The sequence below is a fragment of the Agelaius phoeniceus genome, chromosome 1, assembly GCF_051311805.1.
Source record: "Agelaius phoeniceus isolate bAgePho1 chromosome 1, bAgePho1.hap1, whole genome shotgun sequence".
NCBI classification, from domain to species: domain Eukaryota; kingdom Metazoa; phylum Chordata; class Aves; order Passeriformes; family Icteridae; genus Agelaius; species Agelaius phoeniceus.
The window spans coordinates 17361209-17378537 of NC_135265.1; the positions used below are offsets into that span (position 1 = coordinate 17361209).

Consider the following 17329-nt stretch of genomic DNA (forward strand, 5'->3'; position numbering starts at 1 on the left):
TCTGAAAAGGGTAAGCAGAGATCCAGCCAAATAGAGTGATTTTTCTTGAAAGAAGAAGATGTAGAAGAAGGCTGACATTGATAAGTCTTTATCACACACATCTGCATAGATTCATAAAATATGAAAAATGGTCAAAAAAGAAGTCAAAGGCAAAAGTCTATGAGATTCATTAATCAATGATAAGGAATGGAAGGATATAAGACAAATGAAAAAGCACAGAATAATGACTTTGACACTTTATCACACAAGATTGGTATATTATTTCATATTAAAGGGAAAAAAAGAAAAAAACAAAGAAAAGGTTCATATTAGCACAGTTGACTCCTTCTTCATAAACTGTGAGGAGTGAAATAACTATTCCTACAAGAGAAAATGAGGCTGTTACTGGTGACTGGGTGGGAAAGCTCTCAGCATGTGCAGATTTCATCAGTGATGTAATAGCCAAGAAAGAAAGATACAGAAATACATAAGAGTAACTATTGTTCTGTAGTTTCCATAGGGTAATTGTTGCCAGCCTAGAGAGAACATTGAAATTATGTGTGGCTCAAAAGATGGGTATTTCAAGAAAAAATATTAGTCAAGGCTTTGAAAAGTTGTGTGAGAGAAATAAAATGAACAAAAGATGTGTGTTAGAATAGTCCTACACCTGTGAAGAAGTCTCGAATGGATTGGTACTTCTGCCCAGATGGCGGATTGCAAATGAAATTATGTGTTTTAAAGGTAGAAAGAGATCACCAGTCCTTTGGTTATGACTTCTTGCATAATGTAGCTGCAGACTTTCATTCAAGAGAATGTTTTCAGAAAAACTAGTGTTCTTAAGATTTCAAATAATTGAGAAACCACTACCTTTCTTTTCCATTAATTATTATTCTACTCCATTGAATTATTAACTGGCACATACCATGAAGGACACATACAACATAAGAAGGACATGGATCTACTGGAACAAGTCCAGAGAAGGGCCACAAATGTGATCAGAGGCTGGGTGCACCTCTCCTATGAGGAGGAGCTGAGATAGTTTGGGATGTTGGAGTCTGGAGAGGAGAATGGTCCCAGGATATCACAGAGCAGCCTGCAAGTACCTGGGGGGGCTGTAAGGAAGATGGAGAGGGACCTTTTACAAGGGCATGTAGTGACAGGACAATGAGGAATGGCTTTAAACTGAAGGACAGTAGGTTTAGATTAGATATGAGGAAGAAATTCTGTAGTGTAATGGTGGGGAACCACTGGACCAGGCTGCGGATGCTCCATCCCTGGAAGTGTTCAAGGTCAGGTTTGATGAGGCTTTGTCAACCTGGTCTAGTGGGAAGTGTCTCTGATTGGTGCAGGGGGGTTGAGTTAGGTAATCTATGAGGTCTTTTCCAACACAAACCATTCTATGGCTCTTATCAAGTTGACATTGTCCAGTTCTAATTTCTCACTAATAGGTGGTATTGCCTTTGAGTAATATGACAGTTTGACTAAATACTGTTATTTCCTGAAAAAAAATGAGCTCATTCCCTCCAGATGCTTACTGACAGTAGGCAAGTCATATTCAGTGGTATATAAAAGTTAACAAAAACATTTCTAAAATATTACTGTTCCATATTGATAACTGAGTTGACAGTGTTCAGTTCTTTCAGATAAAATAGCTTTTCTCTCTTACTTCTTCTTTTTCTCTTATGTAAGTTCTCTCTTGGCCTCCTATCCAGACTTTCCTTATAGAAAAAAAAAAAAGAAAGAACAGACCAAAACCAGTTTATTAGTGCATCATCTTGTCAATATATGGTGAAAATTGCCTTTTGTCAACATGTGACATTTCTCTCTCAGTCTGTAATAGTACACCAGCAAAACTTTCCTATCTAGGATGTATGTTATGAGTACACTTTCAATGCAGAGAGGGTAAAGAGAGGGGTGTCTAAAGTGAAGTAAACTAGGTTTCTAGATCTCTAATACTACTCTTTTTGCTTTTTCTGGAAACATCTCCTCCGCAGCTTGTCACATCCATTAGAGTTGCAAGCAAACAAGTTAGCAAACACCTTTGCTCACTTCTTACCTTCTCTGACTCTTTAGAAACATGAACTACAGAAATATATTGTATTATATTATATTATATTATATTATATTACTCTGTACAAACCTTCTCTGCCTGTCCTGTCTTGCACAGGGCACAAGTGACATGTGTCTCAAATACACCTGCCCTGCTATCACACCCTCCCACTGATTCTCAAATGCTGAAACACACTCTCCTTCACAGCCAGTGCCATCCTTCTCCTTCTCTCTTCCTCCTCCATCTCCCTCTGCCCTGCACCACAGCTAAGTCTGGCCCCAGCCCCTTCACACCTTGGTCCCTGAAATTCTGAAATTCCTCTTGAAACTACAGGCTCTGGAGAAATTTAGTCAGTTAATAACAGTACCTACATAACTAAGTGGATTAAAGTTGTATCTTATTCCTATTAATGTCTTATTTATATTTGAAAAATGCCCAGACCAATCAGAAAAGAAAACCTGCCAGTGATATGGCCTTTGCTGGCAAGGCTGTTCCTCTGCATATCCTCAGAGATTGAAGGCAATTCCATAGAGGAGGAGTTCAGACAAATCCTATCCCTCAAACACAAATCACCTCAAAGGTCTAAATACTAAAGAGATTTCTTTAGAAGACAGTCTCAGAATGAATCTCAGAATACATAAGGAAGACCTTTCAAAAAGTGTATTAGAAGGAAAATATCTGTATTTGGATTACAGGTTAAGAACACAGTTTATTATTCAGTGTAATTTAATTGCTTTGTTAGTAGGGGACACCCAGACATAAAAATGCCCCAAAGCAGCTCTTTAAAGGGGGAAGGTATAAACATGATCATGCAGCTGAACTCTTCCATTTGCTGCTGGATGCCCAGATACTGGAAAAGGGAACCACAAACCCTACTAGACACACAAGCCCCTTCTGCTAGAGGAAAGCCCTTGTTTATGTAAATACCCCTTTATAGCAATTTGGAAGCAGCTGCTAACCACAAGTGTTTTAATTGCCACCACGCTATTTCAATTACTAATTTTTGAATTGTTCCCATCTCTCTGTGGACGTGTTGTAAATTATTATAATTTGTTATGATGGACAGCATTAGAATGGCATCCATTAGCACTTCTATAGATGAAAGACCCTCATAATGTCTATTAGCAGCCCTTGCAGGTGATGACAATGATGGAGGGGAGGTACACCATCCACAGCTACTGTGAGCAGTAATTCAGCTGCTGAGTTCTGAATAATTACTTCTTTTTTAATTTGACTGGGTTTTTTCCCCTTTTGTTTGTTTCTCTTCCAGACATAAATATTGAAATTTGTAAGTAAACTCAGTCATCCTAAAATTCCAGTAGAAATATTCTTCAGTATTTTACTACATTCAAAATTACTTTAAAATCAAGCATTTTACAGACAATGAACTCCTCATATACTTAATGCTAATTTTTGACAATTTGCTTTGAATATTGAAAGAGAGCAAGGTAGAATTCTAAAAGGTAGCAGGAGGCCTATTACACAGTGGGTGGCAACACAGAGTGGCATAGGAGAGAGACAGCTTCTCTACAACCTTAGTGACCCCTGCAAGCTGTAAAAATCAATAAGAGAATCCAACCAATTAAGGGGTACTGAGAAGTTTACAGAGGCTGAAAATGGAACTGAGGGATACAGCCATTGATTTATTGTCATAGCGTGTTCCCAAAGAATAGATTTATAATTCCATTGTTTGCCACTGGATTCTTTTTCTTCTTTAAAGTAATGAAATACCAGGCCCTCTTCTGATGCAGGTGCATTAGGTAATTATCCTTGTGAAAGGTGCTGTTGTCCTCCTTGCTCTTTAAAATACTTGAAGATTCACTTAGACAAAAAAAAAAAACTAGAAATGGCATATGGCTCAGTAGATGAGAGCATCATTCTCACTCCATTTCTGTGTGGGTGGAGGAAACATAAATGCTTTTTAAGAAAAAAAAAATTGCAAGAAATGGGTTTCCTGCTATCACTCCTTTGCTAGTGATAAATACTTTAGAGAGTATTCTCCTGAAAATTGTTATGGTCTTGGATCCATGCAGAGGGTGGCACCAAACCTTGTTCACTTCCATGACATGTCTGTTCTCCTAATGACCCAGCAAGTGTCCCACCTCGTCCCTCAGCTGCTCTGTGCTCCTGCTCCCTCACAAGACTCCTTTTTCCTTCTCTGTACCCAAACAAGATGGTTTCACTCTGAACCAAAGGGAACATCCTGCAGCAAAGCAGGTGTGAGGCTTCCAGGACTCTCTGATTACAGCAATACAGGACCAGTGAGTCACTGCAGGTGTACTGGTCCAGGGCACTGCTGGCTGCTGCTCATTGCAATAGCACTGGGGCAAGGCTTCCCCTTCTCTGTGTGTTTGGCTTCACACTGCAGAGATCTGACTGCTTCCATTTTGATGTTAAATAGATACACACTTGAATGAAGAGGTCCTTCCCTTGGTGTCACAGCTGTGCTATGCAGGAGTGATGGATGCTTGCAATCAAGGTACTGCTGCCAGTACACAAGGCAGCTGCCTCAGTTTGCTTTGAAATACATCCATATTCTGGGGAAATGTTCCAGAATTATCTTGTGTTTCAACCTCTCTGGCATCCCTCCTCGCTGCCCTTTCTCATTTCCTGGACAATGGAATTCTTCAGCCCAGCACAGGTACTTTCCTTAGATGGGAATTTTTGTGCAGCCCTCCTTGTATCTCCAAACTTGAAGATGCTATGGGATACGACTGAGTAATTCAGGATCACTCACTTTGGTAAATGGCTGGCTCCATTGTTTGCAAAAATCTCTTTCTCCACTTTGTATTTCATTAGAAATATCTAGTTCTACCAAAGAGGCGAGACACAACTGTGTGATCCATGTCTTACTGCCCTCTTTACTCTGGCATAGGATCAGGGGACTCTGAGCCTACACCAAAGAGCAATTTCTACTCTGAATTTTTTCTGTTTCTTCTGCTGCCCTGCCCATGTCCTTTTCCTTCCCAAACAAAATCTATTTGTGGAATGCAAATTCTCTGTCTTGCTAACACAAGCACAGGGTGCATCTAGAATGAAACACAACGTAGCTCACAATCTGAGTACAGGCAAATTTAATTATTTAATCCTCCTTTAAGGGAGAGGGGCTATGAAGGTATTGAAGAATCAACAGAATGAAGATAAAGGTAAGGCTGGGTCTGAGAATGAGGAAAGAGGAGCAGTGAAAGCTCCTTCGCACACCTGCTCTGCTGCTGCTGCTATGTGGAAGAGGGCAGTAAGTGCTTCTGGGAAAATATATCCAGATCATTTGAAGGTGACTGCTTCTCTTCTGGTCTTGACATCTTCCTCCCTCAATGCCAGCAGTTGCCATGCAGGGCTGTAGGGCTCAGCACAGTCAGAGCAGGCAGCAGGGCCATGGCTGGGTGACAGCCTCACACCAACGCAGGCAATTGATCACCTTGTCTTTGTGGGTCCTGAAGGTTGCTCCTAAGGACACAGAAAGTTCACAAAATCAAACTGGAACTTGTGTATGTGGAGATATCACCCTACTTAATACAGTTTTCTCTAAAAATCAATCTGAGCTCCTTGCAGACCCTTAAATTTTTCCAAATACATGCAAATTCTGTAGAAATCACTTTAAATTACTTTGGTTATATATGATGGAAAGCGGTGAAGATTACTTAGTTAATCTTTGCAAACACTTTAAAGATAAAAATGTCAATTATATGGTACTAGTAGCAAAAAATACACCCTTATGTTAATCATTTCAGTAGAGATACCTGCACTTCAGTGAAAGCCGAGTAAGTAAAGGGGAGGGAGCACTGTTGGATGAATTGCTATCAATTGCTCTCCACTGCTTTGCATTTACAGTCAGCTGAGCTTTGTTTATTCATCTGTTTGCTGATTTAACTATGTGACTCCTCCAAAGCCAGGCATCATCACAATAAAATTCTGATGCATTTCCCTGACAAACTTATCCTTAAATTGCTTCTTTATCATTAACTGAAATATAACCATGCAGAGTCAGTTCACTGATCCCAGTGACACTGAGGAGTTTCAGCCTTGCTAGCAGCTAAGTGGCACTAATGTTATACTGAATTTGGGAAACAACTTATTTGCATGGAAGAGCTCATTGCTCAGCTATAGTTTGTAGTCTGTGGAAATTCAGCAGCATCTACTGGATGTAGAGGCCCATGAGCTTCGTATTTTTTAAATTTTTCACAAAAGAGCTAAAATAGTTGCCATACACCAAGTGGTTTCACAAAGCCTTTGTCCAGCATTGGCATAATCCTGTTTATAAAAAGAAAAATATATTTGGTCTTTTGTAACATACAGATGAACAGAAAAAAGTAAAGTATGCCACATTCTCCCAAACACACAAAAAGGATTAAAACCACCTCTTGAAATACAAATATTTTACAAAAAATGGGGCTACTTCTTGTTAAACCAGTTCAGGGCTATGACTTAGCTCAGTAATATTATACAAAATGAGCAGGCATAGCATATTCCTGGTGATGAACTATTTAATTTTTTTGCTAGATACTAATAATGGTATACATTTTTCCAATTAAAATTATAATAGCTAATAATTTAAAACTGTCTTAACATGACTGATGCAATTTCACATTGGCTAATAATATTCCTCCATTTGTTTCTCACCTATTTCTGTGTTACCACTTAGTGTTAGTGAAGCGTGACCCTGCCAGATGTGCCTGCAGAACTGAAATGAATGCACAGCAGCAGTGAAAGCCTTGCAAGCCCTTCAGCTAATTGACATTATTATGTGTACAGGAGGATGCAGAGGGAACAGCAGAACAGCAGTTTGTTTCTTCACCAGACTTCCACTGCAAAGCCACGGTCATGCCATCCTGCCAAACTGAAATGCCTTTCTCAGGAGATATTCCCACTGGTTTAGTGTGAACTTTTAAAGATTCAAATTCTTTATTGACAAGAGGATCTTAATCTTTACCATATTTACATGTTTTATTGGAATCCAAGCAATTGTCCTGGGTGGGATTATGCAATTTAACCTTATTTGGATACAAGTTTTGAACGGGCATAAGAACGACACTTTCCTCCTTCCACACACCCCTCCTCATTCAAAGACCACCTTATGGGAGAAAATGTCAAGACACAATATTTTTAAACCAGTAATAACATAGAATTGTCTAACCTATGGTTTGGGTTTTTTTAATCTCTTAGATACAGAGCTGGCCTTTACTTTACATTGCAAATACCTGTGGATGCTGATGCTAAAGTCCAGAGGGATTATTCACTTTAGGCAGCAGCTCCTCATAGAGGCTGCCCTCAGTTCCAAGGCTGAGATGGGTCTGAGTCCATGCCCATGTCTCAGAACTTTTTGGTAGCACCTGGGAAACAAATTTCTTTATTACATATATTGCTTTGCTCCAGATCAACAATGCCTCAAGGATACCCCACTGGTGAACCAGCTGGGAAATTGTCTAGTCACATGCAGAGATAACACATTGTCTTTTCTCTTGCTGTAGTGCTCAGGGAAAGGAGCTTAATCCTCAGACTACTTCCTTTCTCCTCAAAAACTTTCCGTGTTGCATGTGGCAGGGACAGCAAAGACCAGGAGTGCAGCAACAACCCATGTGCAAACATGGCTGGGGGCCATGGAGAGGTTGAGTTGGATGAGGCATTGGTTGGACATGGATGGGGCAGCCTCAACAAGATAGTCCTGCAGCAATCCAGGATGAGGTGACTGCTGCACAGATGCAAAGATGAGCAGCTGAACTCAGCAAACTGAGCTGTTTTGAAATCAAACCTTTTTTAAGTAGGGAGAGTAAGCTACGGAACAAATCTTTATATGTAAAGTGTCCTTGATGCCACCACTTGAAAATATAATATCCTGGGTTTCTTTTTGAAAAATATGCCCTGCTTCCTCCAGCTTTTTCAGGTGTTATGACTGGGTAGTTCAGACATTAATGATGGGAGGGATCCTTCTCCTTTGCAATGTACAACAGTGAACACAGCAGTCTCTGCCCTTATAATAGCCTGGCCTGTTAGTCCTGTGGCTCCTACCAGTTACATCTCAAAATACCTTCAGTCTATCATCTAACATCATTTTCCTGACATGATGAATGAGTAGATAACTTCTCTCTTTGTTGGCAGAAGAGTGGCACAACAGAAGCAGTGGGTGCTGAGGGCCAGATTTCCATGCTGCCCACAATTGGTGGCCACTTTGGGCAATCTCCAATTGACCAGGACTGATCAAAGCACCTGAGGTGTTCCTGCAGAGCCCAGCTTCTGCTCTGTTTCATCCTAAAGGGAGACACTGTGCAGGCTCCCAGATTACCCTGTATGATTACCCTGTATGATAGGTGCTGGTGATTTGCTTAAACTGCAGTCTCATGGTCAAACCACAGTGGTGATGTGGACGCACGACCTCAAGCCTGGCACAGAAATGCCCCAGTCCAGGAGAAGCCTTGACTCTGATGATAATCAACACTGGGTCCTCAAGAAGCAGGAAAAGTCACATCTTGTGATTCCCATGGCCAATAGTGTGACACTTTGATATGGACTTTGCCTTAATCAGTTTTGAGATGATAGCAGGATCTGGCTAATCTCTAGGACATATGGTTTAAGTCAGTTATGTAAAGAGAAAAATATTTACAACACTAGAAATGCTGAAACATATGGAATATTATTTCTAGCAACCTGAAAGAAAAAGTTGCTAAATAGCAGTTCTTGTCTTCTCTTTAGCAAGGCTATTCTTAGTCTTCATTTGTTTTCCAAATGACATTATTATTCAGTAAATAGAATATGAAGCCAAGGAATTGAAATTGCTCAGTTCCTGGCAAACTTTATTCTCATCTTGTTCAATAATCATGATTATAATGATTTTATTCATAAGTCACATTAAGTTTTTCCCTATGGTAAAATTAAATGCAATGGGAATTGAATGATCTGTTCCCTAAATGCAAAGCTAAAAGCAAGACTTCTTGCTCCTACATGAAGCAACTATATTTATGCTCTGGATAGTCAATGACTGAATCAGAAATAACTATTCTGATGAACACTGGCATTCAATTCTTCCTTTTCTTTTTGTTTCATAGCAGAAGAAAATGTCAGTCTAATAAATTAGAGCATTGATATCTCTATCTATGGAGACCCCAGAATGTCAGAAAGATTGATACTAAATGGCTGGATGCAGAGTTATCAATGCCATCTGGGATATCAGAATCCAGAAGTCAAACATGACACTGAACAGATTGATTTGTGTCATGTTTTATTATAAAACATGTGTCAGCAGCTCTTTTCATTTCCATCAGACTGAAGGGGACCAACTTTAGGACTAAATTTGGTGTGAACATTTTGTTGAATTGGGGTCTCCTATAAAACCAAAGGCTGGACATAATTTGCTGAGATTTTGGTTTAGTAGAAAGTAATTTCTTACAATTGGAGAGAAACTCTGAAAGTCATGCACCCAAAGAAAGTACCTGGGGTCTGAGGTTAGCATGCAAAATGAAAGTTCATTATTGCCTACTATATTGAGATGTGCCAGGACACCTTCTGAAGGAAGCAGCCTCACTGCATGAAAGCCACATAGTCTTTCCCATTGAAGTGAAGCAGTTGATTTTTGGAAGAGTAGGGCAAGCAGAGCACACTTACTTGGGGCTTCACACAATCCTAAACCTGGCAAAGGAGACAGAGAACAAGAAGTAGGAAAAGCTGCAATAACTTAAATAAAAAACCTTGCAGCCTTGGGAGATGAGTGACTGATGCACTTGCAAAAGGCATTGCAATGCTTTTATATTTGCTTGGCATCTCTGAAGGGTCACTCTTCCAGGTTTATACTTGTCACATACAGTAAACTGTGAGGATTTGAGGGAAGAAAACTTAATAAATCTACTAAGGCTCTGTGAGTATAAAAGATTCTGTCATAACAGTGGCAGCATTTACCTGAGATATCAGCCTTATTCTGGAGAAATGCTGCCATAAAATGTATGGTTGTGATGTTCAGCAGCTCACCAAACTTAAAACAAGTTTGACAATGCTTGACTGTTTTATATTGCTTTAATTGAGGCTATGGCATGTCCATGACACAAGTCTTGGAGAATGAATGTTCCCACCAGCATTTTGAAAGCAAAATTAGTCAAATGCATGGGACCACTGAGTATAAAGAGGTTGTATTGTCCTATCCAGGTGTTGTAGTTTAACCCCAGTCAGCAACCATGCACACACAGCTGCTCACTCCCCCACCAGGGATCAGGGAGAGAATTGAGAGGGTAAAACCTACAAAACTCGGGGGTTAGCATAAAGACAGTTTAATAGGGAAAGCAAAAGCTGTGCATACAAAGAAAGCAAGGAATTAATTCACTTCTTCCCATGGGCAGGCAGGTATGCAGCCATCTGCAGGAGAACAGGGCCCCATCATGTGCAATAGTTACTTGGTAAGAAAAATGCCATAATTTCAAATATTCCCCTCTTTCTCCTTCTTCCTGACAGCTTTATATACTGAGCATGATGTCATGTGGTTTGGAGGTTAGTTTGGGTCACCTGTCCCAGCTGTATCTTCTTCCATCTTTCCATTCACCCCCAAATTCCTTGCCAGTATACCCATAGGACAAGCAGAAAAGGCCTTGCCTCTGTGTAAGCCCTGCTCAGCAATAACAAACCCATCTCTCTATGATCAACTCTGTGTTCAGCACAAATCTAAAACACAGCCCTGTACCAGCTGCTGTGAAGAAAATTAACTCCACCCCATCCCAAACCAGCACACCAGGTTACCATAACACAATAATAAAAGTTTACTGGAGAGCAAAGCAATATAGCCAGACATGCTACATTGTGTCTGCCTCACAAAGGGTATTTTCTGGTGTATGCTGAATTTTCCTAAAGTTTTGCCACAGAGGTCCTTTTTAGGATTACCTTTTGACAGGTTGGGAAAATCAATGCCAATTCCTTGGGTAGACTGAGACAGGGGTCTTATTAAGGCAGCAGAGGAGCACCACATCACCTGGCTCTCCTATCAGTGAACACAGTGGACAGAAGCAGCTCTGGCAAGGCAGATGTAGGCCAGCCCCATCTGAAATGTGTGGGGCTAAGGCCACACTTAACCCCCAGGGACTGAAATGTGCAGGGTAGGCAAAAGGAAATGAGGGACCAAAACCACACTGGGCACTGAGCAGTCCTCCAAACACAATAGCTTGGTTTGCTCAGGATATGTCTTTTGAGTATAAACCTAAGCAAATAATGACACCTATTTCTTTATTAATTTCTCTGTCTTGTTTGAAGTGCACTAGATACCAAGAATCCCTGCCTGTCTAGTTTATGCTGAACTTAGGGCCAAAGGAAAATGTGATCGGTGCTGAAAGAATGTTCCCCCAAATAACAGAACTAATCCTGTAATTCAACAAGAGCACCATGGAAGCAGCACATATAAAAGAAAAACAAGGCTTTTATTAACTTATTTTTATGTATTTGCATGCATATGTGTACATAGTATGTATAAATGCTTATGTTTATTTACACCTGGCATGCCTGTCTAGTACCAGATATTCCCTTGCAGGAAAGAAGATGTCCTCTTTTTTGCCATGAATTTACCTCTTGAACTACAGATGGAAGAACATTAAGATTTACAGAGCTATTACAACTGACATATTAAATTTCATGGGGATATGTATTTTTAATTGATAGCCATAAAAGCAGTGCAGTAAAGGTTATCTTGCAACTATATTTGGATATCACTTTCATAACGTCACTTAATTCCTCTAGAAGATATCTTTAATCAAAGAAAACTTCTGCTGATATTATTACATATATTTTATCTGAAAGTGACCGTATTTTGTCTTGTTGTGACCTTCTCTAATGCATGATTCAACAAGAATGGGAACTCATTTACTTCCCACAGATCCTTTTACTTCATATATCCTGCATAGATTTTCTATTCCCAAATAGACCAACACAAGAATATAAACACTGGCTATGATATACCAAAATCCCTGCTCAAAAAAGGGCTGGCATGTAATGGTGCAGCTGACTGCAAAATGTTAGAAAACTGTGACAGAAGGCTGACTTTTTTCCTTCTGTTTTTTGTAAAATAAAGACTTTGTGGGGGAAATGTGTCTTGACAGAAAACAAAAATAATGTTGTAGTGTCACTTACTACATATAACATCAAATTGTTTTCACCATTAAAAATAGAACAAAATAAAGACTGTGCTTTTTAACTTGTAACTCTGTGTCGTGTCTCTCCCCAGCTGCTGGTGAACAGCCCACATTTTGCCATCAGCACAGTCTGTGCCTCTCTGCTATCAGGTATCTACAACCTGAATAAAGGTACTGTGAGAAACACCAATTTAAAAATCTCCCTAGGCTGTGTAAGAGCATCCATTTCAGGGAAGTATAACAGCTTGGAGGGTGGTTTGACTGGCAGTGCTTGTTGCTGTTTCAGTCTGTGTTTTCCCTCCTCCCATGTTAAAACACACTGTCTTTTCAGCTGTGTGTGGCTGTGGGGAGGCTGGGGCATACCAGGCTGCAGGGCTGTCTGTAAGGGGTGGCTGTGATGGTGCCTGTGGGGATGTCTACAAACATGACACTTTTTTCCTTTTTTCAGCATGCCAGTTACCATATTCATTAAATCACTTATCCAGTATCAACAATGAACAAGTGTGTGTTAAAACTGTATCCATATTGTTCATGGAAGCACAAGTGTTAGAAGCACTTTCAAAAATGAGGAAGGTGTGAAATGAGAGCCCTGGTAATGCTCATGTTGTTTTACCTTCAGTGCCCTTGCACAGCCTGTGCTCCAGTCCCGCCTGGGAGACATCGCGCTGTGCCAGTGACACTTGGTTACAAACACAGGGGCAAAAACATGAGTTTGCCAGCAAGCAAAGTAATGGAGCAAATATGGATGAAGAAAACTGCAACAACTTGAGAAGATCAGATAATTTCCACCCATCATCAAGAGATCTAGACATTGACTTACATGTGTTGTGAATTTAGACACCCAAGAGTTCTTGGATGTGGACTGGACCATGGGTCTTGTCACACTTGTCAAAGTAGTTCAGCTGCAAGGGAGGAAGAAAAGATGGCTCTGGCCTAAACATGTTCATTGGTTTCAAGGTACAAAAAAGAGAGTAAGTGACCAGTTTTAACAGTAGAGGTGATTATGAGTGGGGTGAGTGGTGCAGCATAATCATAGACAACCTGGAAATGGAATGAGCAGGGAGGTGATGTGGGCTGCTGATGACACAGAGCTATGCAGAAAGAAAAAAACTAGGGCTGGTTATTAAGAGCAGCAGAAGAACCTAAAAGTGATGTTGGACTGTGCAAAAAAAAAAAAAAAATTAGGCTGAATTCAGATAAACATAAAGCACAATGAAAACTTGTTTGACCTGACAAGCAAAATCTTGGGCTGTAAGTATCATACTAAAATTGCAAGCTCAAAGTTCAGCAGTCAAAGAAATGCACCAAACATGAGGAATTACAAGAAAGGAACAGAGAACAAACCAGTGAACATGGTTGTGCCTCTGTAGCAGCGCATGATGTATTTGGATTTCACTTGTTTAGGTAGTTCTGGTCCACAGATTTCTGCCCACAGGGAACATAATGGAAGAAGTTTAGAGGAAGGGAAATTGGATGGTTATGGATATAATGCAACTTCTATTAATTACACTGGAATACATTTGCTTAACAATAAAGCAGAGTTACTCTCTGAGAGCACAAGTGTCCTGGACAAGATGAACATAGCAGGGAGGAAAGAGTAGATGGACTTCAGATGAAAAATTCATAGGCCCAAAGCAAATCAAATAAGGGGGGTTTTCCCCCATAAAGAAGAGTAAAACTGCTATTCCTTGCTGCAGAATTATGTCTTCTAAATGTCATTTCCACAGGACCAATGAGATAAATTCCACAAAGAAAAATCCACTGACAAAAGTGAAATATATATTTATTTCTCTCTCAGAAAGTGTCAGAGATGTATTTTTTCAAAGGCTGGAATGGTAGAGCTTATTCCAAGCTTGCCCTGTGCTTTTACTGCTCTCTAGCTGCTGGGTACTGCTCAGGGCAAGGCCCTGGGCTGCCTGTGGTTGTGATCTGGCCACTGCTACAACTCTTGCCAGAAAAGTGTTGAACAATAAATACACTTTCCCATGTTTTTCAGTAATTCTTTAAATACAAATATAAGAAAATAATTGAAAAAAGTGGTAGCTGCTGTCCCACTAGGGTCTGTCTGGGAGATACATATCTATGTTTTGTCCATCTGTGGTAGGCTTGAACATTTTGAGCAATGGTCAGACAGACCAAAGAGGGACTTTCTGTGAAGTTAACCTGCAGAGTTCAGCCTGACAAAGAGGTCAATACTGGTATTTTATAACTGACCCAGCTCTGCAGCTCTACTCTACCAGCACAGAACTGATTGGAACCTGGAGGACCATCATGCTCATATTAATTTACCAGCTAGGATAAATGAAAAATTTTTTGCTTGTATAAGATAACCAAATTAAATAATTGCTGGCCTTTATGCTACTGTTTGCAGAAAGTGCACTGGGGCTTTGTTATTCTTCTGTTATTTCTTAGAATTAATTCAGATTAATCTGAAAGCTCCTGAAACCTTTACACAGTATTACAGAGATCATGCCAGTTCATCAGCAACTTAAGTCACAAGTTTTTTGACTGCATAACAGGTATATATCCTTCCACTATCTCCTTTGAGAACTGTACTGCCAGTGAATTAAACACATAGAGGCAGAAAGATTCAGAAAAGTTGAGATGGGGGGAAAAGAAAACAACCAAAATTGAGTGCCTGCTTAGTGACTTCAGAAGCATATAATCTCCCTTTGGTCCCTGGTTAAAGGCCAGACAGCCCTGATGAAAACACATCTGACTGAAAAGAGGAACCTGAACACTAAAAAAATGCATTGTACAGAAAGACAAAGCATTGTGACACACAATTTGGAAGGAAAGTGTGTGGATTAAATATGAAGAAACAAGTGTTCTCCTGAGGCTGATGTTTTTAGTCATCTTCTGGAACCACATACTGCGTGGTGTATTTAGCATATATGTTATATCGCAGTTCTACATTCAAAAATCCTATAAAAACACATCCTACTGAATTCTGGTGTCCTTTTCCAGAAAATAATTATATCCACTTACAGTTGTTGGTGTATGTCTTCTTTAAAGGTTTGTGGTTGACTAAAGCTTCCTTCTTCAAAAAACAGACATGGAGAAAACAGCACTGCCAAGAAATCCTAATCAAGATTTAGAACAGCCTGTTGCTATGGAAATAGCCATGGCATCCAGTATGACTTCTGCTGGGCTAAAAATAGGTTGAAAAAACAGGAAAGTCTGGACTGAGTAAAATAAAACAACAGAGTAAGCAAACTGAGTGAATTACATCAAGGATACAAGAATGGTGAAAATTTAGCCTTTATTAATTGTACTTTCATTGGCTCATCGGAGGAACTGCCTCCCACCAGGCTGGGTGAGTGCAACAGAGAAGAATTACTTGCCCCCAAGTACCCAAAATGAGTTCACTATTGTGCTGAGTATATGTTTAGTTGGAGTGGTTGTATCTGCTCTCACTCAGCAGTGCTGACACTTAGGGCTGGGAAATCAGGACTTAAGTCTGCAAAAAACAATGTAGTTTTTGGAGAGCAAAGGCTCCCTGCTCCAGGGGACTGTGTGAATGGGGACTGCAGTCAGGGCTACTGATTATTCTCATGGATTGGGATGGCCTCATAAGGTTTCAGCCCCACAGAAAGCCTGTATCAGTTTATTCCACACCCCAAATTAAACCAGGTGCTCTGTACAGATATCTCTTCTGTCCCATCAAACTCCAAGACATGGTAGGCTTCATCTCCAGCCCGCCCATCTGACAACCCCTATGTGACAGTTCTGTCCTTTCAGCTCTATCACATCCCATCCATTGACCTAATTTTGACCTTCTATTATTCAACAGCTGTGCCACTTAAATTGATGCAAAATCATCATGCTGCAAGGAAAAAATTGACCACAAGTTCAGGAGTAGCAGGGTCTGATCCTGAGTCTATTGCAACATCAATTCTTAGGACTCTTGAGCCCCTCTTCTGTTTAGTTTGATCCCTTGTTAAAAGATTGCTGAAGTTGAAGATACAAATTGTCATTTGTGCCTGGAGAGTTACTGTCCTTGCAGGTGAATCAGGGTGATTTGCACATCCTTCTGGTCCTGGCTCTGGATATTTTCCACTCCAGGTAGATCTCATCACTTTGACAATGCACAAGAACACGGAATCAATTTAAAGATGAAAGCTCAGATTACAGAACAGGAGCTGAGTTGCTCGTGCCAAGGATGATGTGTAGCACATCCATTTTGGGGCTGTGCATGGGTATATGGAGATTGTGGGGACAATGGGGACTGAATTCTTTACAGCAGTGGCTTTACAGCACTTCCACATACTGGGCAGGATTGTCTCGTGCATGTATAGTGCAGTTGCACGTACAAAGTGCAAATGCTGCTTTTCTGTGTCCCCTGCACCTGAATATCTGATTTTAGACCTTAGCAGTCTTCTGGCTGCTGCAAAACCTTCCTGCAAAACTATATGTTTTTGGAGAAAAATGTGATATTTGATGTACAACATGGAAAACCCCATATTATACGGATTGCTTAAACCTAGTGTTGGCAGATGGATCTTGGAAGTCTTTGGACTGTGTATTATTAATCCAAATCTTAATATCCAGCTGATCCAATGCAGCTCCTTCTAAGCCATCTTATGCCAGTAATGACAACAGTGAAACTATTTTAAAAACTAGAACAAAAATGTCTAGTTATTTCAACTGAAATTTCCACCTTTTAATTTAACCTGATATGGCCTCAGGATCAAAAAAAGAAACAGGAAGAGTTAAGTCTGATGTTGGTAGAAGGACATGCTCTAAAAGCCTGATTATCCAGATGGAACAGATAAATCTGTTACTCTTTCTCTAAATATCAACACTGCATAATTAGCAGCTGCTAAAATAATGGAAGCCAATTGAAGAAAAACATGGTATACTCTACATTCATTTATTAAATACCTTATGTTTCCAAACAGAGTTTTCCATATTTGCTGCAAAACTCAGTAGCTTCATGCTTTACACAACTGAGCAAAGATGACAGCACTGAAATGAGCTATTACTATTTCCATCAGGAAGATATGGGGAACTAGTCTGTGTCTTTGAGGCAAAAATCTATATTCATCAAATGGAAAAGCTTTAAAAAGCAGCACTATCTAAGATATCAGCATCCCGTCTCCCTTGGAGACAGCTAAACCCCATATTTATCTAAATTATCTTGGTAATATGACAGAGTGATTGCTCACTAATGGTCAGTAACAGTTTTCTTTGTCATTTTCCTAGT

The 17329-nt window shown here is 40.0% G+C and overlaps 1 long non-coding RNA gene across 1 annotated transcript; it reads right to left on the bottom strand.

Moving 5' to 3' along the window:
- Positions 1 to 1786: 1786 nt before the first annotated feature.
- Positions 1787 to 15210, bottom strand: LOC143695706 (uncharacterized). Its single transcript, XR_013185214.1, has 3 exons — positions 15112 to 15210; positions 7228 to 7359; positions 1787 to 5476 (listed from the first exon to the last, which is right to left on the bottom strand). It is a non-coding gene; the product is annotated as an uncharacterized LOC143695706 (long non-coding RNA).
- Between the last annotated feature and the right edge of the window lie 2119 nt (positions 15211 to 17329).